This window comes from Xenopus laevis, chromosome 1L (genome assembly GCF_017654675.1).
Source record: "Xenopus laevis strain J_2021 chromosome 1L, Xenopus_laevis_v10.1, whole genome shotgun sequence".
Lineage (NCBI taxonomy): Eukaryota > Metazoa > Chordata > Amphibia > Anura > Pipidae > Xenopus > Xenopus laevis.
In genome coordinates, this window is record NC_054371.1 from 4,753,268 (window position 1) to 4,777,606 (window position 24,339).

At 46.1% G+C, this 24,339-nt stretch overlaps 1 protein-coding gene and 19 non-coding genes across 20 annotated transcripts in view; 8 read left to right on the forward strand and 12 right to left on the reverse strand.

The window, feature by feature from the left end:
• The window catches only part of LOC121393935 (vomeronasal type-2 receptor 26-like), a 263,348-nt gene that overhangs the window by 51,563 nt on the left and 187,446 nt on the right, over positions 1–24,339 (reverse strand). The window lies entirely within an intron of this gene.
• Positions 839–911, reverse strand: trnav-cac. Its single transcript has one exon. It is a non-coding gene; the product is annotated as a tRNA-Val (tRNA).
• Positions 1,321–1,393, forward strand: trnah-aug. The gene has a single exon. It is a non-coding gene; the product is annotated as a tRNA-His (tRNA).
• Positions 1,869–1,941, forward strand: trnar-ccu. Its single transcript has one exon. It is a non-coding gene; the product is annotated as a tRNA-Arg (tRNA).
• On the reverse strand, positions 2,709–2,780 carry trnah-gug. The gene has a single exon. It is a non-coding gene; the product is annotated as a tRNA-His (tRNA).
• trnav-aac lies at positions 3,248–3,320 on the reverse strand. Its single transcript has one exon. It is a non-coding gene; the product is annotated as a tRNA-Val (tRNA).
• On the reverse strand, positions 4,019–4,090 carry trnae-cuc. Its single transcript has one exon. It is a non-coding gene; the product is annotated as a tRNA-Glu (tRNA).
• trnav-cac lies at positions 4,669–4,741 on the reverse strand. The gene has a single exon. It is a non-coding gene; the product is annotated as a tRNA-Val (tRNA).
• trnah-aug lies at positions 5,151–5,223 on the forward strand. Its single transcript has one exon. It is a non-coding gene; the product is annotated as a tRNA-His (tRNA).
• Positions 5,699–5,771, forward strand: trnar-ccu. The gene has a single exon. It is a non-coding gene; the product is annotated as a tRNA-Arg (tRNA).
• On the reverse strand, positions 6,542–6,613 carry trnah-gug. Its single transcript has one exon. It is a non-coding gene; the product is annotated as a tRNA-His (tRNA).
• On the reverse strand, positions 6,937–7,009 carry trnav-aac. Its single transcript has one exon. It is a non-coding gene; the product is annotated as a tRNA-Val (tRNA).
• Positions 18,669–18,740, reverse strand: trnae-cuc. Its single transcript has one exon. It is a non-coding gene; the product is annotated as a tRNA-Glu (tRNA).
• On the reverse strand, positions 19,323–19,396 carry trnav-cac. Its single transcript has one exon. It is a non-coding gene; the product is annotated as a tRNA-Val (tRNA).
• On the forward strand, positions 19,809–19,881 carry trnar-acg. The gene has a single exon. It is a non-coding gene; the product is annotated as a tRNA-Arg (tRNA).
• Positions 20,339–20,411, forward strand: trnar-ccu. Its single transcript has one exon. It is a non-coding gene; the product is annotated as a tRNA-Arg (tRNA).
• trnav-aac lies at positions 21,736–21,807 on the reverse strand. The gene has a single exon. It is a non-coding gene; the product is annotated as a tRNA-Val (tRNA).
• trnae-cuc lies at positions 22,496–22,567 on the reverse strand. Its single transcript has one exon. It is a non-coding gene; the product is annotated as a tRNA-Glu (tRNA).
• On the forward strand, positions 23,654–23,726 carry trnar-acg. The gene has a single exon. It is a non-coding gene; the product is annotated as a tRNA-Arg (tRNA).
• On the forward strand, positions 24,193–24,265 carry trnar-ccu. Its single transcript has one exon. It is a non-coding gene; the product is annotated as a tRNA-Arg (tRNA).

Sequence of the window (24,339 nt, forward strand, 5' to 3'; positions counted from 1 at the left end):
GAAAGGTTTAAAGGCATGAATGGCTTTAGATCAGACAGTTTTCTTCAGTTTCTCTCGATTGTCATGGACCGTTTCCATACGAATACAGCGCCTCTTCCGCTACAGCACTTGAGAACCTTGCACCACCCGTAGTTTGGGAAAGACCTTTTCAAGCCCCAGCGTTAAAGCCACAGTCAGAAAAAGTGCATTTTCCCTGACGGGAATCGAACCCGGGCCGCGGCGGTGAGAGCGCGAATCCTAGCCACTAGGACACCAGGGAGGCCGACGGCGAGCTTCCTCGATGCAACTGACGGCAATCAACTCCAACGCAGAATTGTTTACGACGACGCAAAGACATTTCTTTTCTAGACGTCATATCAAAGGCTATTGTGATACTAAATTCTATAGTTAGTATAGATATGGGGAAATATAATTGATGTGAGAGCAGGGAGGGGTGTGTGTGGATGGATGGATGCGGGGGTTTTCATTTGGACGGGTTGAACTTGATTGATTGACTTTGTCTCTTTTCAACCCGATTTAACTATGTAACTATTTTGTAACCCCTCCTCTTCTAAAGCGCTTCTTCTCCGTTGTGCACGTGCCCCCTTTTGCATATGGCAGCTGAGGCCTTCGCCGAGCTTTCTCCACTTTTGGCGTGGTTAATGTTTTTTGTTTGCCTGGATGCCATTCGTTTTCTTGGGATGCGTGAATGTTTTGCACTTACTCCCAAACATTGGGCTTTCCATAGTCAAATATCCGTACAAAATGTCAATTCTAAAGGAAAGTGTGCCGCGTCTCTCCCATTTCCGCTTTGGGTTGATGAATGATAAACAAGCAGCTCGCGGTATAAACAGAGCTTTGTTTCTGCCCGGTTTCGAACCGGGGACCTTTCGCGTGTGAGGCGAACGTGATAACCACTACACTACAGAAACCCCCATGCTGTCCCCGCACGCAAGACGTTGTGTACTTTTTGCGCAACATTTTCCACAGATGTTGCCGATTATGATCGGGTTTATTTTCTGAAATTGTTTTTAATGCTCTGTGTAATACCGGTCCAGAGCTATAAACAAGGATGTCTGACTTGTAAAAGCCCTTCAAGTCTTAGGAAGGCATTTAAAACACCTCACCGTACAAATCGAAGGAACCCAGGACGAGTCCAACAAGCTATTTCCCAAGATCCCTTAGGTTGAGAGCAGAATGCAACTCCTCCCTTCATTTGTTCCAGGGATGAATTCGGGGACGTGAAGTCTCTCTCCTTACCATATTGGCGGGCGGTACGCAGAGTCTCTGGGATTCACAGGAACTTCCGAGAGATCTGTTTTCCAGCCGCTGATTGACGGGGGGCCAGTGGCGCAATGGATAACGCGTCTGACTATGGATCAGAAGATTGTAGGTTCGACTCCTGCCTGGCTCGACATGCCTTTAAATTAATTTTCAATCGACTTTAAAAGGGACGTTGAAATTTGATTTCCATTTATAATTGATCATCGAATTTCAGTGCACCAGCACCACGTGAAACTGATGGATGCGTCCTGCTGCCTTCTGCCAGCATGCAAGAAACGTCCCCGTCGCTCATGCCTATCGGTTTTTGCCTTTCTCTTCTTTTCTTTTTTGTTTTTTTGCAGGTTTACGTTGGTGAAGCCTTTGCAAGAAAACAAAGCCACGCCGGGGCAAAAATGTCCTTGGCTTCATCGGTCATCATGTAGGATGTATGAATGCATGATGACTTTTTGGCTATAAAACCATAATAATATCTGTGCGTTTCAAGGGTTGCCAGTCTGCATTCGGTTAAATAAAGAGGGTGCAACTTTGCCCACCAAAACCCATGCAACTGATTTGCTATGAATGCAAACAGCACTAAAAGAAACTTTGCCAAGGGTTCAACCTGTGCCCCAGTGGCCTAATGGATAAGGCACTGGCCTCCTAAGCCAGGGATTGTGGGTTCAAGTCCCATCTGGGGTGCTCGCGGTGTGACTTTCTTGATAGAGACTTTGACGCAGCTAGGACCAGTAACTCTGCTGGCTCTCAGGTCCATGCAGGAGAATTTGGCAAGAAAGCCTTTCAATTAGCTGGATGTTGTGTCAGCAGGTCCGGAAGAAAACCCGTTCCCTCATTAGCAATCATACAGCGGTACGATGAGTTGTGTTAGGAACGCCAAGAACACAAGCCGACCGCTGGAAGTAGCGTCCAGCAATAAGAGTAGACGGGTGGACAGTGGACCGGTACCACTTGTTACTCGTTGAAGCGCCTCAAGTACATCTGTTGGACAGATATCAGAACTGCGTTGGAGGAACCTTTTAGCAGACCGCTTTTTGGCTCAGGAATGCCCTTCTCTCCCTTAAATTGTTTTCTCCCAGGCAAGGCCATAAAAGAATTGGTTAGCACCCATTGATAGGGAAGGAGAGGAAGGGGCGACGAGTGTGAATATTTGGGGTAACCTTTTGCTGCCATAAATGTAAAGCTTGCAAATTTCTTCAACAAGGGAGCAGAGTGAAATGTTTTCAAAGCCATGTGGTTTTCATACCAAAATCCTTGATCAGATGGAGATTCCAAATGAATTTGTGTCATACAATTCAAGTGTAATGCGTAAAGCCAGCTAAAGAGGAGATGGCCGACAGGAAGCTACGGCTACCTATTCATTTTGCAAGGGCGCGCCATTTCAAAGTGAGGAAGAAGAGTCGTTTTCAAATTTCCGTTTGAGTGCTAGAAAAGGGTCAAGTTTAAAAAGTTGCCGTGACCCGGATTCGAACCGGGGTTGCTGCGGCCACAACGCAGAGTACTAACCACTATACGATCACGGCATGCTGCAGGCCAGGACTGCGTTGGCCTGCTTTGGGAGTGGCGGCTGCTCTGTCCACGTTGCTTGTGTTGATTTCCTCAGCACAATTGTAGTTGGCATTCATTTTCCCTTTCGACCCATTTTACCGACTCAGCATTCCAGATGACCCACGGCAAGCCTCTCTTGAAAAACCTTTGGCCCTTGTCCGACTTTCTTTGCAAAGAAAGAACACTGACTCCCATAATGCCTTTGGCTTTCCCATTTACAATTTCTTCTTTTCAAAATGCAGTTTAATCGTAAGGAGGCGAACCTAAAACCTCCCGATCCACAGTTAAAATTCATGATAACCCACACACTCACTTCATTTGCCTGGGTTTTTGTTTTTTTCCAATCGTTCAACTGGCTTAGAATGCTTTTTATTTGTAAATACATTCCTGCGAGAGAGAGCACTATGGGAAACGAAGAAATAAAAAGGGGGCAAATGGCCAGTGTTTCTGCCCGGTTTCGAACCGGGGACCTTTCGCGTGTTAGGCGAACGTGATAACCACTACACTACAGAAACCACCTGCGGGGCTCGTCTAGGGGCCTCCGATCTGAGTCGCCGGGAAAGCCGTCCGGCCGGTGACCGCTCTGAGGCCGCCAAGCAGCGGCCCGCACTAATGAATACTAGGAGACACCGAAAAGGGTCATGGAAAAGCAGGAAAGGGCGATGTCACAAAGGCCAAGAGAACAGAGGGACTGGAGGAGGAGAGGCTGGTCCACCGAGTCAAAAGAGCTGAGAGGTCTAGAAGTGTAAGTAGCGAGAAGTGGTTTTTGGCTTCAGCTAAGCGCTCAAGTGGTTTTGAGCTAAAGGGAAGGGCTTTGCAGCGCAATGTCCTATTTAAATGGTGTTACCTAAGCTCCTTTGCTGATTTTGGTTTCTTTGCGGCGAGATATACAAATGAAGCCACTTTGGTTTGTGCCTTTAACACAGAATAGCTGAACTCACTCGAATCATACTGTATATCCCATTTCACACAGAAAATTGTCTCACAGCATCCCATGTGAACAATGGTAGTCTTGTATTGTTCTTGGAAAGGTTAAAGGCATGACATGGCTTTAGATCAGACAGTTTCTTCAGTTTCTCTCGAGTCATGACACGTTTACCATACGAATACAAGCGCCTTCTTCCGTACAGCACTTGAGACCTTGCACCACCCGTAGTTTGGGAAAGACCTTCTCAAGCCCCAGCGTTAAAGCCACCAGTCAGAAAAGTGCATTTTCCCTGACCGGGAATCGAACCCGGGCCGCGGCGGTGAGAGCGCTGAATCCTAGCCACTAGACCACCAGGGAGGCCGACGGCGAGCTTCCTCGATGCAACTGACGGCAATCAACTCCAACGCAGAATTGTTTACGACGACGCAAAGACATTTCTTTTCTAGACGTCATATCAAAGGCTATTGTGATACTAAATTCTATAGTTAGTATAGATATGGGGAAATATAATTGATGTGAGAGCAGGGAGGGGTGTGTGTGGATGGATGGATGCGGGGGTTTTCATTTGGACGGGTTGAACTTGATTGATTGACTTTGTCTCTTTTCAACCCGATTTAACTATGTAACTATTTTGTAACCCTCCTCTTCTAAAGCGCTTCTTCTCCGTTGTGCACGTGCCCCCTTTTGCATATGGCAGCTGAGGCCTTCGCCGAGCTTTCTCCACTTTTGGCGTGGTTAATGTTTTTTGTTTGCCTGGATGCCATTCGTTTTCTTGGGATGCGTGAATGTTTTGCACTTACTCCCAAACATTGGGCTTTCCATAGTCAAATATCCGTACAAAATGTCAATTCTAAAGGAAAGTGTGCCGCGTCTCTCCCATTTCCGCTTTGGGTTGATGAATGATAAACAAGCAGCTCGCGGTATAAACGGAGCTTTGTTTCTGCCCGGTTTCGAACCGGGGACCTTTCGCGTGTGAGGCGAACGTGATAACCGCTACACTACAGAAACCCCCATGCTGTCCCCGCCCGCAAGACGTTGTGTACTTTTTGCGCAACATTTTCCACAGATGTTGCCGATTATGATCGGGTTTATTTTCTGAAATTGTTTTTAATGCTCTGTGTAATACCGGTCCAGAGCTATAAACAAGGATGTCTGACTTGTAAAAGCCCTTCAAGTCTTAGGAAGGCATTTAAAACACCTCACCGTACAAATCGAAGGAACCCAGGACGAGTCCAACAAGCTATTTCCCAAGATCCCTTAGGTTGAGAGCAGAATGCAACTCCTCCCTTCATTTGTTCCAGGGATGAATTCGGGGACGTGAAGTCTCTCTCCTTACCATATTGGCGGGCGGTACGCAGAGTCTCTGGGATTCACAGGAACTTCCGAGAGATCTGTTTTCCAGCCGCTGATTGACGGGGGGCCAGTGGCGCAATGGATAACGCGTCTGACTATGGATCAGAAGATTGTAGGTTCGACTCCTGCCTGGCTCGACATGCCTTTAAATTAATTTTCAATCGACTTTAAAAGGGACGTTGAAATTTGATTTCCATTTATAATTGATCATCGAATTTCAGTGCACCAGCACCACGTGAAACTGATGGATGCGTCCTGCTGCCTTCTGCCGGCATGCAAGAAACGTCCCCGTCGCTCATGCCTATCGGTTTTTGCCTTTCTCTTCTTTTCTTTTTTGTTTTTTTGCAGGTTTACGTTGGTGAAGCCTTTGCAAGAAAACAAAGCCACGCCGGGGCAAAAATGTCCTTGGCTTCATCGGTCATCATGTAGGATGTATGAATGCATGATGACTTTTTGGCTATAAAACCATAATAATATCTGTGCATTTCAAGGGTTGCCAGTCTGCATTCGGTTAAATAAAAAGGGTGCAACTTTGCCCACCAAAACCCATGCAACTGATTTGCTATGAATGCAAACAGCACTAAAAGAAACTTTGCCAAGGGTTCAACCTGTGCCCCAGTGGCCTAATGGATAAGGCACTGGCCTCCTAAGCCAGGGATTGTGGGTCCAAGTCCCATCTGGGGTGCTCGCGGTGTGACTTTCTTGAAAGAGACTTTGACACAGCTAGGACCAGTAACTCTGCTGGCTCTCGGGTCCATGCAGGAGAATTTGGCAAGAAAGCCTTTCAATTAGCTGGATGTTGTGTCAGCAGGTCCGGAAGAAAACCCGTTCCCTGATTAGCAATCATACAGCGGTACGATGAGTTGTGTTAGGAACGCCAAGAACACAAGCCGACCGCTGGAAGTAGCGTCCAGCAATAAGAGTAGACGGGTGGACCGGTACCGCTTGTTACTCGTTGAAGCGCCTCAAGTACATCTGTTGGACAGATATCAGAACTGCGTTGGAGGAACCTTTTAGCAGACCGCTTTTTGGCTCAGGAATGCCCTTCTCTCCCTTAAATTGTTTTCTCCCAGGCAAGGCCATAAAAGAATTGGTTAGCACCCATTGATAGGGAAGGAGAGGAAGGGGCGACGAGTGTGAATATTTGGGGTAACCTTTTGCTGCCATAAATGTAAAGCTTGCAAATTTCTTCAACAAGGGAGCAGAGTGAAATGTTTTCAAAGCCATGTGGTTTTCATACCAAAATCCTTGATCAGATGGAGATTCCAAATGAATTTGTGTCATACAATTCAAGTGTAATGCGTAAAGCCAGCTAAAGAGGAGAGGGCCGACAGGAAGCTACGGCTACCTATTCATTTTGCAAGGGCGCGCCATTTCAAAGTGAGGAAGAAGAGTCGTTTTCAAATTTCCGTTTGAGTGCTAGAAAAGGGTCAAGTTTAAACAAGGGTAAAAAGTTGCCGTGACCCGGATTCGAACCGGGGTTGCTGCGGCCACAACGCAGAGTACTAACCACTATACGATCACGGCATGCTGCGGGCCAGGACTGCGTTGGCCTGCTTTGGGAGTGGCGGCTGCTCTGTCCACGTTGCTTGTGTTGATTTCCTCAGCCTTTGGCTTTCCCATTTACAATTTCTTCTTTTCAAAATGCAGTTTAATCGTAAGGAGGCGAACCTAAAACCTCCCGATCCACAGTTAAAATTCATGATAACCCACACACTCACTTCATTTGCCTGGGTTTTTGTTTTTTTCCAATCATTCAACTGGCTTAGAATGCTTTTTATTTGTAAATACATTCCTGCGAGAGAGAGCACTATGGGAAACGAAGAAATAAAAAGGGGGCAAATGGCCAGTGTTTCTGCCCGGTTTCGAACCGGGGACCTTTCGCGTGTTAGGCGAACGTGATAACCACTACACTACAGAAACCACCTGCGGGGCTCGTCTAGGGGCCTCCGATCTGAGTCGCCGGGAAAGCCGTCCGGCCGGTGACCGCTCTGAGGCCGCCAAGCAGCGGCCCGCACTAATGAACACTAGGAGACACCGAAAAGGGTCATGGAAAAGCAGGAAAGGGCGGTGTCACAAAGGCCAAGAGAACAGAGGGACTGGAGGAGGAGAGGCTGGTCCACCGAGTCAAAAGAGCTGAGAGGTCTAGAAGTGTAAGTAGCGAGAAGTGGTTTTTGGCTTCAGCTAAGCGCTCAAGTGGTTTTGAGCTAAAGGGAAGGGCTTTGCAGCGCAATGTCCTATTTAAATGGTGTTACCTAAGCTCCTTTGCTGATTTTGGTTTCTTTGCGGCGAGATATACAAATGAAGCCACTTTGGTTTGTGCCTTTAACACAGAATAGCTGAACTCACTCGAATCATACTGTATATCCCATTTCACACAGAAAATTGTCTCACAGCATCCCATGTGAACAATGGTAGTTAGAGATGTCGCGAACTGTTCGCCGGCGAACTTGTTCGCGCGAACATCGGGTGTTCGCGCTCGCCGGAAGTTCGCGAACGTCGCGCGACGTTCGCCATTTTGGGTTCGCCATTGTTGGCGCTTTTTTTTGCCCTCTCACCCCAGACCAGCAGGTACATGGCAGCCAATCAGGAAGCTCTCCCCTGGACCACTCCCCTTCCCTATAAAAACCGAAGCCCTGCAGCGTTTTTTCACTCTGCCTGTGTGTGCTGAAGAGATAGTGTAGGGATAGAGCTGCTGCCTGTTAGTGATTTCAGGGACAGTTGAAAGTTTGCTGGCTAGTAATCATTTTGATACTGCTCTGTTATTGGAGGGACAGAAGTCTGCAGGGGTTTGAGGGACATTTAAGCTTAGGTAGCTTTGCTGGCTAGTAATCTACCTTCTACTGCAGTGCTCTGTATGTAGCTGCAGTGGGCAGCTGTCCTGCTTCTGATCTCATCTGCTGACTGCTGCAATAACAGTAGTCCTTGTAAAGACTGCTTTTATTTATTTTTTTGTTGTTTTACTACTACTACTACTACTACTATAAGAGCCCAGTGCTATTAGTCTAGCAGTGTTGGGGAGTGGGACTGGTGTGCTAATCTGCTGCTCCTAGTAGTTCAGCAGCACCAACTTTAAATTTTTTTTTTAATATTCATTTTTTTTTATTTTACTTTTTTTATTTTACTACCGCTGTAGTAGTGTATAAGTTGACCTTTTAGGCATTATTTGCCCTGTAGGCATTATTTGCACACTGTTTTCTTCAACCCTCCATCTAGCTGTGTGACCTTGTTCACATTCTGTCTAAATATCCATAATATTACCGTCTCCAGAAAAAACACCGGAGTGACTTTTTTCAAGCAGCCATAATATATTTTACGTAATCCGTATCCACGCTGTAGTAGTGTATACGTTGACCTTGTAGGCATTATTTGCACAGTGTTTTCTTCAACCCGCCATCTAGCTGTGTGAGCTTGTTCACATTTTGTCTAAATATTGATAATATTATCGTCTCTAGAAAAACCACTTGAGTTACTTTTTTTCAAGCAGCATTCATATATTTTACGTAATCCGTATCCACCGCTGTAGTAGTGTATACGTTGACCTTGTAGGCATTATTTGCACAGTGTTTTCTTCAACCCGCCATCTAGCTGTGTGAGCTTGTTCACATTTTGTCTAAATATTGATAATATTATCGTCTCTAGAAAAACCACTTGAGTTACTTTTTTTCAAGCAGCATTCATATATTTTACGTAATCCGTATCCACCGCTGTAGTAGTGTATACGTTGACCTTGTAGGCATTATTTGCACAGTGTTTTCTTCAACCCGCCATCTAGCTGTGTGAGCTTGTTCACATTTTGTCTAAATATTGATAATATTATCGTCTCTAGAAAAACCACTTGAGTTACTTTTTTTCAAGCAGCATTCATATATTTTACGTAATCCGTATCCACCGCTGTAGTAGTGTATACGTTGACCTTGTAGGCATTATTTGCACAGTGTTTTCTTCAACCCGCCATCTAGCTGTGTGAGCTTGTTCACATTTTGTCTAAATATTGATAATATTATCGTCTCTAGAAAAACCACTTGAGTTACTTTTTTTCAAGCAGCATTCATATATTTTACGTAATCCGTATCCACCGCTGTAGTAGTGTATACGTTGACCTTGTAGGCATTATTTGCACACTGTTTTCTTCAAACTGCCATCTAGCTGTGTGTATTATCGTTTCCAGAAAAACCAACTGAGTTTTTGTTGTTGTTGTTGTTTTTTTAAAAATAATGCCAGGCAAAGGCAGGCCGCCACGCAGAGGCCGTGCTAGGGGCCGTGCTGCTATGCAATCCTGTGGCCCTAGCAAATTGCCCAGTTTTAAAAAGCCAATGACCCTGAACTCCCAAAATGCTGAAGAGGTAGTTGACTGGCTTACACAGCACACCCCATCCTCTACCGTTTCTAACTTTACCACAACATCCTCCTCATCCTCCACTGCTATGGCCACCCCACGTAACACTTCCTCCACCACCGGTGCCCCTTCTTCACTGGAGTCAGAGGAGTTATTTTCCCATGAGTTTCTTGAACTGAGTAATGCGCAACCATTATTGCCAGAAGAAGATGAAGGAGATGAGGACCTTACACCAGATTTAATTCTGGCAGAGAACACGATAGAGATGGACATAATGAGTGATGAGGAGGAGGTCCCCGCTGCTGCTTCCTTCTGTGATGTGTCAGAAGAAATTGATGCATCTGAGGAGAATGAGGATGAGGAGATTGATGTTTTGTGGGTGCCTAGTAGAAGAGAGCAAGAGGAGGGTAGTTCAGATGGAGAGACGGAGAGTCAGAGAGGCAGTAGGAGAATAAGACTTAGAAGAAGCAGGGAGGACAGCCCGCAGGGATCAGTAGGGCAACAACATGTATCGGCACCTGTGTTCAGCCGGCCAACGCACCCGCCATTGCCGCCAATGCCGCCAACTTCTACTGTTACCGCCAGATCGCACACTTCCAAAAAGTCAGCAGTGTGGGATTTTTTTAATGTGTGTGCCTCTGACAAAAGCATTGTAATTTGCAATGAGTGCAGTCAGAAACTGAGCCTTGGTAAGCCCAACAGCCACATAGGTACAACTTCTATGCGAAGGCACATGAGCGGCAAGCACAAAGCACTTTGGGAGCAACACCTCAAAGGCAACAGGCAAACTAAAAGCCACACTCCTTCTGGTCCAGCATCTTACTGCTCTACCTCTGCTCTCCTTGACCCGTCTGAACCACCCTCCACTCCGCCTTCCACCTTGACCACCTGTTCCCATTCCCAGTCATCTGCCACCAGCCAAGTTTCTGTGAAGGCCATGTTTGAGCGTAAGAAGCCAATGTCTGACTGTCACCCCCTTGCCCGGCGTCTGACAGCTGGCTTGTCTGCACTCTTAGCCCGCCAGCTTTTACCATACCAGCTGGTGGACTCTGAGGCCTTCCACAAATTTGTAGCAATTGGGACACCGCAGTGGAAGGTACCCAGCCGCAATTTTTTTTTCTAAAAAGGGAATACCACACCTGTACCAACATGTGCAGAGCCAAGTTACCGCATCTCTGTCACTTAGTGTTGGGCCAAAGGTCCATATGACTACTGACGCATGGTCCTCCAAGCATGGTCAGGGCAGGTATGTCACCTACACTGCCCACTGGGTGAACTTGGTAATGGCTGGGAAGCAGGGAATGGGTAGCTCAACAACAACAGTGGAGTTGGTGTCACCGCCACGGATTGCACGCGGTTCTGCCACCACCTCTACTCCTCCATCGCTCTCTACCTCGTCTTCTTCTTCTTCTTACTCTGCTGCTGGGTCCTCCTTCTCCTCCTCCACACCTGTGCACCCCCAGCTCCCCCTAGGCTATTCGACGTGCCAGGTACGCCGTTGTCACGCTGTCTTGGGGATGACGTGCCTGGAAAGCAAAAACCATACCGGATCTGTACTCCTGTCATCTCTGCAGTCACAGGCCGATCGGTGGCTGACCCCACACCAACTGCAGATCGGAAAAGTGGTGTGTGACAATGGAAGCAATCTGTTGGTAGAGATTGTCGCGAACTTTCGCCGGCGAACTTGTTCGCGCGAACATCGGGTGTTCGCGCTCGCCGGAAGTTCGCGAACGTCGCGCGGACGTTCGCCATTTTGGGTTCGCCATTGTTGGCGCTTTTTTTTGCCCTACTCACCCCAGACCAGCAGGTACATGGCAGCCAATCAGGAAGCTCTCCCCTGGACCACCCCTTCCCTATAAAAACCGAAGCCCTGCAGCGTTTTTTTCACTCTGCCTGTGTGTGCTGAAAGATAGTGTAGGGATAAGGCTGCTGCCTGTTAGTGATTTCAGGGACAGTTGAAAAGTTTGCTGGCTAGTAATCATTTTTGATACTGCTCTGTTATTGGAGGGACAGAAGTCTGCAGGGGTTTGAGGGACATTAAGCTTAGTAGCTTTGGCTGGCTAGAATCTACCTTCTACTGCAGTGCTCTGTATGTAGCGGCAGGGGCAGCTGTCCTGCTTCTGATCTCATCTGCTGACTGCGTTGCAATAAACAGTAGTCCTTGTAAAGACTGCTTTTATTTATTTTTTGTTGTTTTACTACTACTACTACTACTACTATAAGAGCCCAGTGCTATTAGTCTAGCAGTGTTGGGAGTGGGACTGGTGTGCTAATCTGCTGCTCCTAGTAGTTCAGCAGCCCAACATTTAAATTTTTTTTTTAATATTCATTTTTTTCTTATTTACTTTTTTTATTTTACTACCGCTGTAGTAGTGTATAAGTTGACCTTTTAGGCATTATTTGCCCTGTAGGCATTATTTGCACACTGTTTTCTTCAACCTCCATCTAGCTGTGTGACCTTGTTCACATTCTGTCTAAATATCCATAATATTACCGTCTCCAGAAAAAACACCGGAGTGACTTTTTTAAGCAGCCATAATATATTTTACGTAATCCGTATCCAACCGCTGTAGTAGTGTATACGTTGACCTTGTAGGCATTATTTGCACAGTGTTTTCTTCAACCCGCCATCTAGCTGTGTGAGCTGTTCACATTTTGTCTAAATATTGATAATATTATCGTCTCTAGAAAAACCACTTGAGGTTACTTTTTTTCAAGCCAGCATTCATATATTCTTTCGCGTGTTAGGCGAACGTGATAACCACTACAACTACAGAAACCACCTGCGGGGGCTCGTCTAGGGGCCTCCGATCTGAGTCGCCGGGAAAGCCGTCCGTCCGGTGACCGCTCTGAGGCCGCCAAGCAGCGGCCCGCACTAATGAACACTAGGAGACACCGAAAAGGGTCATGGAAAAGCAGGAAAGGGCGGTGTCACAAAGGCCAAGAGAACAGAGGGACTGGAGGAGGAGAGGCTGGTCCACCGAGTCAAAAGAGCTGAGAGGTCTAGAAGTGTAAGTAGCGAGAAGTGGTTTTTGGCTTCAGCTAAGCGCTCAAGTGGTTTTGAGCTAAAGGGAAGCAGAGGGGAGGGCTTTGCAGCGCAATGTCCTATTTAAATGGTGTTACCTAAGCTCCTTTGCTGATTTTGGTTTCTTTGCGGCGAGATATACAAATGAAGCCACTTTGGTTTGTGCCTTTAACACAGAATAGCTGAACTCACTCGAATCATACTGTATATCCCATTTCACACAGAAAATTGTCTCACGGCATCCCATGTGAACAATGGTAGTCTTTTTTTTTTTTCAATTTGACAATTTTTATTGTTTTTCAGAAAACATTTAAGAGACAGAGAGAAGAGAGAAGAGAGAAGTGGTGAGTCTCAGAAGGTGAGTAGTGAATAGAGGGGAAGGAACCAAGGGGGGGGAGGAGGAGGGAGGAGGGAAGGGTACCGTTGATTGTCACCCGTAGGGAGGGATTCTGAGCTGCTGAAGATTATTACTTTATGTTGACTTAGAGTTGTTTTTAAGAGTCCTTCGGTATCCCAGCCTTAGTGGATCTGAAACTTTAGCTTCCATTGTTTCCAAAGTTCATGGGTGATTTGGTCTGTGCAGACTTGTTTAGAGGTTGTCGCGGCGAATCTTTCATAGACAAGATTAGAGTCAATTAGATTAATTAGATGTGACTTGTTCGGAATTTCTGCGGATTTCCAATGTCTCGGTATCAATAGGCGAGCTGCTGTTAGAATGTGGAAGACTAGTTTTCTGCTCGGCGGTGCTATGTTGTCCAATCCATGATTCAGCAGTGCCATTTCTGGTTTAAGTGTGTTGTTGAGCCGAAGATTTCCGAGAGTAGTTGATTTACTTCTTGCCAGAAAGGTTTTAAGATGTGGCACGCCCACCATATGTGTAACATATCACCTTTGGCTATGTTACAGCGGCCAACATCTGTCTGAAACGTTTGGGAACATTTTGCCGAGTACCGACGGTGTTTTATACCATCTGTAGATTATTTTCTTGTTGTTTTCTATATGGTTTGTACACTTGGTATACTTAGAAGCTATATTCGTTAAGCTGGCCCATTGTGTCGTTGTAAGTTCGAGATGGAGGTCCCTTTCCCAATGTTGGATGTGCAGTGGTTTTGTTTCGCCTAAGTCTGGTAAAATCATTTTGTAAACACTGGATAGGGCTTTCTTTTTGCCTGCTCTGAGAAAGCACAGATGCTCAAAGCGTGTTTGTGGTCTCGATAAGCCTACTCATATACGGATGTAGATAGTGTCTTAATTGCAGGTATTTGTAGAAGTCTTGTTTGGGCAAGTCAAACTCCATCTGCAGCTCAGTATATGATTTTAAAATATTGTTGGCGAGAAGATGTGAGAGGTTTGTAATGCCTAAAGCTTCCCAGGCCTTTAAGGAGAGGTTTTCAATTTCGGTTTCCAGTATTGTGATGGGAGAGTTTCTTGCCGGGAATGCATGGATATGTCTATTGGTTTTTGCTTGGTTCCATATCTTCAGGGCTGTTGTTGTCGTATGGTAGAGGGTGCTGGATTTCGTTATATGCGGCATTGTTTTGGTCCATACTAATTGTTGAAGTGTATATGGGTATATTTGTTGTTGTTCTATTTCTAGCCACTGTTTGCGGTTTGGGGGGAGGTTCCAAAGTGTGAGTTGTTCCAATATTGACGCCTTATAATAGTATTCTATACTTGGAACTCCGAAACCTCCTTCTTGTTGACTGAGTTGCATTAGGCACCGTTTGATCCTCGGTTTCTTTCCCCCCCATATAAATAAGTCTAGTGTTCTTTGGGCTTGTTGGAGGAAAGATTTAGGGATTCCTATTGGGAGAGTACGGAAGAGGTATAGTAGTTTGGGCAGCGACATCATTTTAACTGCGACTATTCGTCCCAGCCAAGATAGGTATAGTGGCTTCCATTTGTCCAGCTGTACTTGGATGTCTTTTAGAGTTTTCGGGAAGTTGTTGGAGTAAGTTTTTGCTATGGAGGTGCCTAGTTCCGTTCCCAAGTAGGTGATTGTGTCTTTCCGCCATTGGAAAGGGTAAGTTTCTCTTAGTGGGTCCTTAACGCCTTTTGGGATGTTCAGCGGTAATGCTTGTGTTTTGGTTATATTCAGTTTGTAGTACGAGACTTGGCTGTAAACTGATAGGATGTGAGTCAAATGTTGAAGTGATGTCTCTGGGTTAGTGAGCGTTAAGAAAATGTCATCTGCAAATAATGCTAGTTTGTACTCCACTTTTCCAATAGTGATTCCTGTGATGTCTGGGAGGTCTCTAATCGTTTTAGCTAGAGGTTCCAAAATTAGATTGAAGATCAGTGGGGATAATGGACAGCCCTGTCTAGTGCCATTTGTGATATAGAGGCGTTGTGATAGAAATCCCATATTGCTAACTTGAGCTGACGGTTTTGAGTACAGTGCTAGTATTGCGTGTAGGATATGCCCTTGAAACCCGAATGCTTGAAGTGTTTTCTCCATGTATAGCCAATGCACCCTGTCAAAGGCCTTTTCTGCATCTAATGCTAATAGCAAGGTTGGCGTTTTTTGGAGAGTGACTTTTTCTATGAGGGATAGGATTTTCCTAGTGTTGTCTGTACCTTGGCGTCCTAATGTGAAACCCGACTGATCATTGTGGATTATATGTGGTAGTATGACTTTTAGCCGATTTGCTAACACCTTCGCATATAACTTTGTGTCGCCATTAAGTAGTGAGATCGGTCGGAAGTTGGCACATTGATCCGTAGGTTTGCCTGGCTTGGGAATGGTAGATATGGTAGCCGCCAGCATTTCTTCTGGCAGTGTGCCTTGACTGTGAATATGGTTGAACAGTTGGGTTAGCTGAGGGACCAGTATTGCCTGGAACTGTTTGTAGTAAGCAGTTGTGAGTCCGTCTGGACCCGGTGCTTTTCCCAGTGGGGTTGTATTTATAGCCTCCTGTATTTCTTGTGCACGGATAGGTGAGTTTAGTAAGAGTAATTGTTCTGGCGTTATTTGTGGGAGTCTAGCTGTTGTTAAGAATGCAGTGATACTTTGCTGAGAAGGTTGTGGGGTGTCTTTGTCCCGCGCTAGATTGTACAGGGATGCATAGAATTCTGCAAATTTATCTGCGATATCTTTAGGGTTAGTTATTTTATTGTTGTCTTTATCCAATATGTGGTCTATAGTTTGGGTCTGTTGTTTCCGTTTTAGGGTGTTAGCTAGCAGCTTAGATGCTTTGTTGCCTTTCGTGTAGTGGGAGAGTTTTAGTCGTTGCATGTGATAATTAAGTTTAATGAGGTCCAGTTCGTGCAGTTTATTTCTAGTTTCTCTGATTGTTTTAGTCATTTGCCTAGTGGGTTGCAATTTGTTTCTTGTTTCTAAGTCTAGCAGCTGTTGGAGCAATTCTAGTCTATTGTTTTCCCTTAGTCTTTTGATCCTGGATCCATACTGTATTAGGCATCCCCGAATTACTGATTTGTGCGCACACCAAAGAGTGGTTTCTGAGATGTCATCACTGGTATTGAGAGCGAAGTATTCCTGCAGTGTTTGGGTACACTGGCGAAGCACTTCAGTGTTAAGGAGCAAAGATTCGTTAAGCCTCCAGTGTGTAGGGGGTAAAGCAGTGTCATTCATTTTGCACTTAATGGTGACTGGTGCATGGTCAGACCATGTTATTACTCCAATCTGCGCCTGCCTTACGAGTTGGAGAGAGTCTTTATCCGTAAATATATAGTCTATTCTGGAGTATTTTTCATGGGCATGGGAATAATGGGTGAAATCTCTTTCCGCGGGGTGATAAGCTCTCCAGGCATCAAAGAGGTTGTGATAAGTTAGAAGGTTTTTCAGATTGGTTGCGTGGGTGAGGGTCTCTTGTCTAGGTTTTTGGATTTTCCCTGCTTTGGTGTCCCAGTCTTGCGACAGCGGTACATTAAAGTCTCCCGCAACGATAACGGTACCTTGTTTGATTTTGTTTAAAGTTCTAAAAAAGGTGCGATAGAAATAGGATTGCTTAGTCGTTGGTGCATAAACTGAGGCAATGGTGTGAGTATGTCCTTGCATTTCCAATACAGCTATAGCGTATCTGCCCTGTGGATCAGTTTGTTGTTTTATAATTCGAGGGGAAATTGTGGAGTGGAACCAGATAGCGACACCCCTTTTTTTAGTGTTACCGCTCGCAAATATTTGGAGTGGGTACTGTTTGCAGTCAAGATTAGTGGGTTGCCCTGCTTTGAGATGTGTTTCCTGCAGGCAGAGGATTGTAATTCTCTCTTGTTTGGCCCAAGTCAGTAGTTGCGACCTTTTGTTTGGGCTATTAAGCCCATTAACATTCACAGTTGTTATTGAGACTGCCATTGTGAATTACAGGGGGTGTGGTGCTGTCTTGTATTACTCACAGTTCGTGATCCGGTAGAGGTTAGTTGTTGCAGTAGCAGGGCAGTCTTCCTCGTTGATCTGTTGCTGTTGCCCTTGCAGTGCATCGGAGTAGACAAAGCAGCAGCAATTGGTACCCTGTTAGAGAGAGGGGGAAAGGTGGTGGGGAAAGCAGAGGTGTGAAAAATAGAGAGGAAAGATAGAGTTATAAACATCCAATTCAAAACATTGGAACATATCAACATATTTACAGCAATGCAACCCGTAGCATTGCCTAGGGTGGCTTTACTCTGTGCGAGAAAGTTCTTTCTGGCTAGTAGGGTGGTACATTTGATAGCATTGGGTATCTCCACAAATAAAGCCATGTGTGGGGGGGTAGTACTGTCCATAAGAGTAGTCGGCAGGGGGGGTGATTAGTACTTGGTGGTGGTATAATCAGGTTTAAGAGGTTGAGGTTGTCCGTTGAACAGACTCACTGGGTGAGACTTGCAGTTGTATTTCAGGTATTTTCGGTTATTTCCATGTCATAGTCGGCTTGAAGCCTGTGCCTGTCGGTGGTCCTGCGGTGGCTGGGCTTGTTCACCAACCACTCCTGCGGTATTTTGGCTGGTTTAGAGGCTGTTGTTGTGGCAGTCTTGTTGGGGCAATAGTTGCCATTGTTTCAGCAGCTGTACCCCCTGTTGTGGTGTATGCAGGACGTAAGGAGTGTCCTTGTACATAACTCTCAGTTTGACTGGGAACAGCCACCTGTATGAGATTCCTGCTTCTCTCAGGGCTGTCGTTGTGATATGGAATTCCTTGCGCTTCTTCATAGTATGTGCCGAGAGGTCAGGATAGCATTGTAGCATGGAATATTTTTCGGGAATTGCTTGCTTGTCCCGGAATGCCTTTAACGTAAGTTCTTTAATATGGAAGAAATGCATCCTCAGTATCACCTCCCTGGGAGTGGTGGGAGGGGCATTTCTGTTTTTTGGCAGTCTATGGGCTCTGTCAATAAGGAGGAGATCACTGTTTTCCTCCGGGAAGATTTCTTGGAGCATGTCATGAAGATACTGATGTAGTTCCTCCATTTTTACTTGCTCAGATATCCCTCTCAGCCTGAGATTATTCCTCCTATTTCTGTCCTCTATATCTGCCATTTTGTCACTTATCTGTTGCAGCTCTGACTCTAAAGCTGTATTTGAGTCAATAAGGTCATTATGCGAGCTCACTAGCTCCGCCATTTTATTTTCTAGATGGTTAGTGCGGTCACCTATCTGCTGGACCTCCCTGTGGAGCTCTGCGATCGCCCCTCTCAAGTCTGCCTGGAGGTCAGTGCGGAGTGTGGTAAGGAGACCTTTAAGAATGGGAAGCGTAATGGCTTGTGGGGAACTAGCGCTCGCCTGCGGATGTACCATTGTACTTGCCTCGTCATCTGTGCGCGTGGGGCTGCTTTCCCCACAGCCGCCGCCATCTTGGGAAGACAGGCCTGCTTCTTGCTGCGCACCCGATTTGGGGTAAAACGCCGTCATTTTTTGTGGGGAAGGTTTCTTCCGGAGCTTCCCCATGGTCAGCAGACAGGTATCGATGGTTCACTAGCTGTGAATGGCAGCAAATAGCGCTTAAACCTGCGTTTGTTAAAGTCCCCCTGCACGGAGCTCTTTAGATTGCTTCCTGCCGCATCGAGCGTTGGCTCCGCCCCCCAACAATGGTAGTCTTGTATTGTTCTTGGAAAGGTTAAAGGCATGACATGGCTTTAGATCAGACAGTTTCTCTCGAGTCATGACACGTTTACCATACGAATACAAGCGCCTTCTTCCGTACAGCACTTGAGACCTTGCACCACCCGTAGTTTGGGAAAGACCTTCTCAAGCCCCAGCGTTAAATCCACCAGTCAGAAAAGTGCATTTTCTCTGACCGGGAATCGAACCCGGGCCGCGGCAGTGAGAGCGCCGAATCCTAGCCACTAGACCACCAGGGAGGCCGACGGCAAGCTTCCTCGATGCAACTGACGGCAATCAACTCCAACGCAGAATTGTTTACGACGACGCAAACACATTTCTTTTCTAGACGTCATATCAAAGGCTATTGTGATACTAAATTCTATAGTTAGTATAGATATGGGGAAATATAATTGATGTGAGAGCAGGGAGGGGTGTGTGTGGATGGATGGATGGATGCGGGGGTTTTCATTTGGACGGGTTGAACTTGATTGATTGACTTTGTCTCTTTTCAACCCGATTTAACTATGTAACTATTTTGTAACCCTCCTCTTCTAAAGCGCTTCTTCTCCGTTGTGCACGTGCCCCCTTTTGCATATGGCAGCTGAGGCCTTCGCCGAGCTTTCTCCACTTTTGGCGTGGTTAATGTTTTTTGTTTGCCTGGATGCCATTCGTTTTCTTGGGATGCGTGAATGTTTTGCACTTACTCCCAAACATTGGGCTTTCCATAGTCAAATATCCATACAAAATGTCAATTCTAAAGGAAAGTGTGCCGCGTCTCTCCCATTTCCGCTTTGGGTTGATGAATGATAAACAAGCAGCTCGCGGTATAAACGGAGCTTTGTTTCTGCCCGGTTTCGAACCGGGGACCTTTCGCATGTGAGGCGAACGTGATAACCGCTACAGCTACAGAAACTCCCCGTGCTGTCCCCGCACGCAAGACGTTGTGTAACTTTTTGCGGCAACATTTTCCACAGATGTTGCCGATTATGATCGGGTTTATTTTCTGAAATTGTTTATAATGCTCTGTGTAATACCGGTCCAGAGCTATAAACAAGGATGTCTGACTTGTAAAAGCCCTTCAAGTCTTAGGAAGGCATTTAAAACACCTCACCGTACAAATCGAAGGAACCCAGGACGAGTCCAACAAGCTATTTCCCAAGAACCCTTAGGTTGAGAACAGAATGCAACTCCTCCCTTCATTTGTTCCAGGGATGAATTCGGGGACGTGAAGTCTCTCTCCTTACCATATTGGCGGGCAGTACGCAGAGTCTCTGGGATTCACAGGAACTTCCGAGAGATCTGTTTTCCAACCGCAGATTTATGGGGGGCCAGTGGCGCAATGGATAACGCGTCTGACTACGGATCAGAAGAGTGTAGGTTCGACTCCTGCCTGGCTCGACATGCCTTTAAATTAATTTTCAATCGACTTTAAAAGGGACGTTGAAATTTGATTTCCATTTAAAATTCATCATCGAATTTCAGTGCACCAGCACCACGTGAAACTGATGGATGCGTCCTGCTGCCTTCTGCCGGCATGCAAGAAACGTCGGTTTTTGCCTTTCTCTTCTTTTCTTTTTTTTGTTTTTTTGCAGGTTTACGTTGGTGAAGCCTTTGCAAGAAAACAAAGCCACACCGGGGCAAAAAATGTCCTTGGCTTCATCGGTCATCACGTAGGATGTATGAATGCATGATGACTTTTTGGCTATAAAACCATAATAATATCTGTGCGTTTCAAGGTTTGCCAGTCTGCATTCGGTTAAATAAAGAGGGTGCAACTTTGCCCACAAAACCCATGCAACTGATTTGCTATGAATGCAAACAGCACTAAAAGAACTTTGCCAAGGGACCATCCTGTGCCCCAGTGGCCTAATGGATAAGGCACTGGCCTCCTAAGCCAGGGATTGTGGGTTCAAGTCCCATCTGGGGTGCTCGCGGTGTGACTTTCTTGAAAGAGACTTTGACGCAGCTAGGACCAGTAACTCTGCTGGCTCTCAGGTCCATGCAGGAGAATTTGGCAAGAAAGCCTTTCAATTAGCTGGATGTTGTGTCAGCAGGTCCGGAAGAAAACCCATTCCCTGATTAGCAATCATACAGCGGTACGATGAGTTGTGTTAGGAACGCCAAAAACACAAGCCGACCGCTGGAAGTAGCGTCCAGCAATAAGAGTAGACGGGTCGACAGTGGACCGGTACCGCTTGTTACTCGTTGAAGCGCCTCAAGTACATCTGTTGGACAGATATCAGAACTGCGTTGGAGGAACCTTTTAGCAGACCGCTTTTTGGCTCAGGAATGCCCTTCTCTCCCTTAAATTGTTTTCTCCCAGGCAAAGCCATAAAAGAATTGGTTAGCACCCATTTATAGGGAAGGAGAGGAAGGGGCGATGAGTGTGAATATTTGGGGTAACCTTTTGCTGCCATAAATGTTAAAGCTTGCAAATTTCTTCAACAAGGGAGCAGAGTGAAATGTTTTCAAAGCCATGTGGTTTCATACCAAAATCCTTGATCAGATGGAGATTCCAAATGAATTTGTGTCATACAAATTCCAAGTGTAATGCGTAAAGCCAGCTAAAGAGGAGATGGCCGACAGGAAGCTACAGCTACCTATTCATTTTGCAAGGGCGCGCCATTTCAAAGTGAGGGAAGTAGAGTCGTTTTCAAAATTTCCGTTTGAGTGCTAGAAAGGGTCAAGTTTAAACAAGGGTAAAAAGTTGCCCGTGACCCGGATTCGAACCGGGGTTGCTGCGGCCACAACGCAGAGTACTAACCACTATACGATCACGGCATGCTGCGGGCCAGGACTGCGTTGGCCTGCTTTGGGAGTGGCGGTTGCTCTGTCCACGTTGCTTGTGTTGATTTCCTCAGCACAATTGTAGTTGGGCATTCATTTTCGCCTTTCGACCCATTTTACCGACTGCAGCATTCCAGAATGACCCACGGCAAGCCTCTCTTGAAAAAACCTTTGGGCCTTGTCCGAACTTTCTTTGCAAAGAAGGAACACTGACTCCCATAATGCTTTAGCTTTCCGCATTTACAATTTCTTCTTTTCAAAATGGCAGTTTAATCGTAAGGAGGCGAACCTAAAACCTCCCGATCCACAGTTAAATTCATGATAACCCACACACTCACTTCATTTGCCTGGGTTTTGTTTTTTTCCAATCGTTCACACTGGCTTAGAATGCTTTTATTTGTAAATACATTCCTGCGAGAGAAAGCACTATGGGAAACGAAGAAATAAAAGGGGGCGAATCGCTAGTGTTTCTGCCCGGTTTTCGAACCGGGGACCTTTCGCGTGTTAGGCGAACGTGATACCCTACACTACAGAAACCACCTGCGGGGCTCGTCCAGGGGCCTCCGATCTGAGTCGCCGGGAAAGCCGTCCGGCCGGTGACCGCTCTGAGGCCGCAAGCAGCGGCCGCACTAATGAACACTAGGAGACACCGAAAAGGGTCATGGAAAAGCAGGAAAGGGCGGTGTCACAAAGGCCAAGAGAACAGAGGGACTGGAGGAGGAGAGGCTGGTCCACCGAGTCAAAAGAGCTGAGAGGTCTAGAAGTGTAAGTAGCGAGAAGTGGTTGTTGGCTTCAGCTAAGCGCTCAAGTGGTTTTGAGCTAAAGGAAGCAGAGGGGAGGGCTTTGCAGCGCAATGTCCTATTTAAATGGTGTTACCCGTAAGCTCCTTTGCTGATTTGGTTTCTTTGCGGCGAGATATACAAATGAAGCCACTTTGGTTTGTGCCTTTAACACAGAACTCACTCGAATCATACTGTATATCACATTTCACACAGAAAATTGTCTCACGGCATCCCATGTGAACAATGGTAGTCTTGTATTGTTCTTGGAAAGGTTAAAGGCATGACATGGCTTTAGATCAGACAGTTTCTCTCGAGTCATGACACGTTTACCATACGAATACAAGCGCCTTCTTCCGTACAGCACTTGAGACCTTGCACCCCCGTAGTTTGGGAAAGACCTTCTCAAGCCCCAGCGTTAAATCCACCAGTCAGAAAAGTGCATTTTCTCTGACCGGGAATCGAACCCGGGCAGCGGCGGTGAGAGCGCCGAATCCTAGCCACTAGACCACCAGGGAGGCCGACAGCAAGCTTCCTCGATGCAACTGACGGCAATCAACTCCAACGCAGAATTCTTTACGACGACGCAAAGACATTTCCTTTTCTAGACGTCATATCAAAGGCTATTGTGGATACTAAACTTCTATAAGTTAGTAATAGATATGGGGAATTATAATCTGATGTGAGAGCAGGGAGGGGTGTGTGTGGATGGATGGTGGATGCGGGGGTTTTCATCTTGGACGGGTTCGAACTTTGATTGATTTGACTTTGTTTCTCTCTTTTCAACCCGATTTAACTAAATGTAAACTATTTTGTCAACCCTCCTCTTTCTAAAAGCGCTTCTTCTCCGTTGTGGCACGTGCCCCTTTTGCCATATGGCAGCTGAGGCCTTCACCGAGCTTTTCCCACTTTTGGCCGTGGTTTAATGTTTTTTTTGTTTGGCCTGGATGCCATTCGTTTTTTCTTGGGATGCGTGAATGTTTTGCAACTTATCCAAACTTGGGCTTTACATAGTCAATATCCGTAAAGTCAATTCTAAAGGAAAGTGTGCCGCTGCTCTCCCATTTCCGCTTTGGGTTGATGAATGATAAACAAGCAGCTCGCGGTATAAACGGAGCTTTTTCTGCCCGGTTTCGAAACGGGGACCTTTCGCGATGTGAGGCGAACGTGATAACCGCTACACTACAGAAACTCCCGTGCTGTCCCCGCACGCAAGACGTTGTGTACTTTTTGCGCAACATTTTCCACAGATGTGTGCCGATTATGATCGGGTTTATTTTCTTGAAATTGTTTATAATGCTCTGTGTAATACCGGTCCAGAGCTATAAACAAGGATGTCTTGACTTGTAAAAGCCCTTCAGTCTTAGGAAGGCATTTAAAACACTCACCGTACAAATCGAAGGACCCAGGACGAGTCCAACAAGCTATTTCCCAAGAACCCTTAGGTTGAGAACAGAATGCAACTCCTCCTTCATTTGTTCCAGGGATGAATTCGGGGACGTGAAGTCTCTCTCCTTACCATATTGGCGGGCGAGTACGCAGAGTCTCTGGATTCACAAGGAACTTCCGAGAGATCTGTTTTCCAGACCGCAGATTTGTATGGGGGGCCAGTGGCGCAATGGATAACGCGTCTGACTACGGATCAGAAGAGTGTAGGTTCGACTCCTGCCTGGCTCGACATGCCTTTAAATTAATTTTCAATCGACTTTAAAAGGGACGTTGAAATTTGATTTCCATTTAATAATTGATCATCGAATTTCAGTGCACCAGCACCACGTGAAACTGATGGATGCGTCTGCTGCCTTCTGCCGGCATGCAAGAAACGTCCGGTTCTATGTTTGCCTTTCTCTTCTTTCTTTTTTTTTTGTTTTTTTGCAGGTTTACGTTGGTGAAGCCTTTGCAAGAAAACAAAGCCACACCGGGGCAAAAATGTCCTTGGCTTCATCGGTCATCACGTAGGATGTATGAATGCATGATGACTTTTTGGGCTATAAAACCATAATAATATCTGTGCGTTTCAAGGTTTGCCAGTCTGCATTCGGTTTAAATAAAGAGGGTGCAACTTTGCCCACCAAAACCCATGCAACTGATTTGCTATGAATGCAACAGCACTAAAAGAAACTTTGCCAAGGGACCATCCTGTGCCCCAGTGGCCTAATGGATAAGGCACTGGCCTCCTAAGCCAGGGATTGTGGGTTCAAGTCCCATCTGGGGTGCTCGCGGTGTGACTTTCTTGAAAGAGACTTTGACGCAGCTAGGACCAGTAACATCTGGCTGGCTCTCGAGTCAA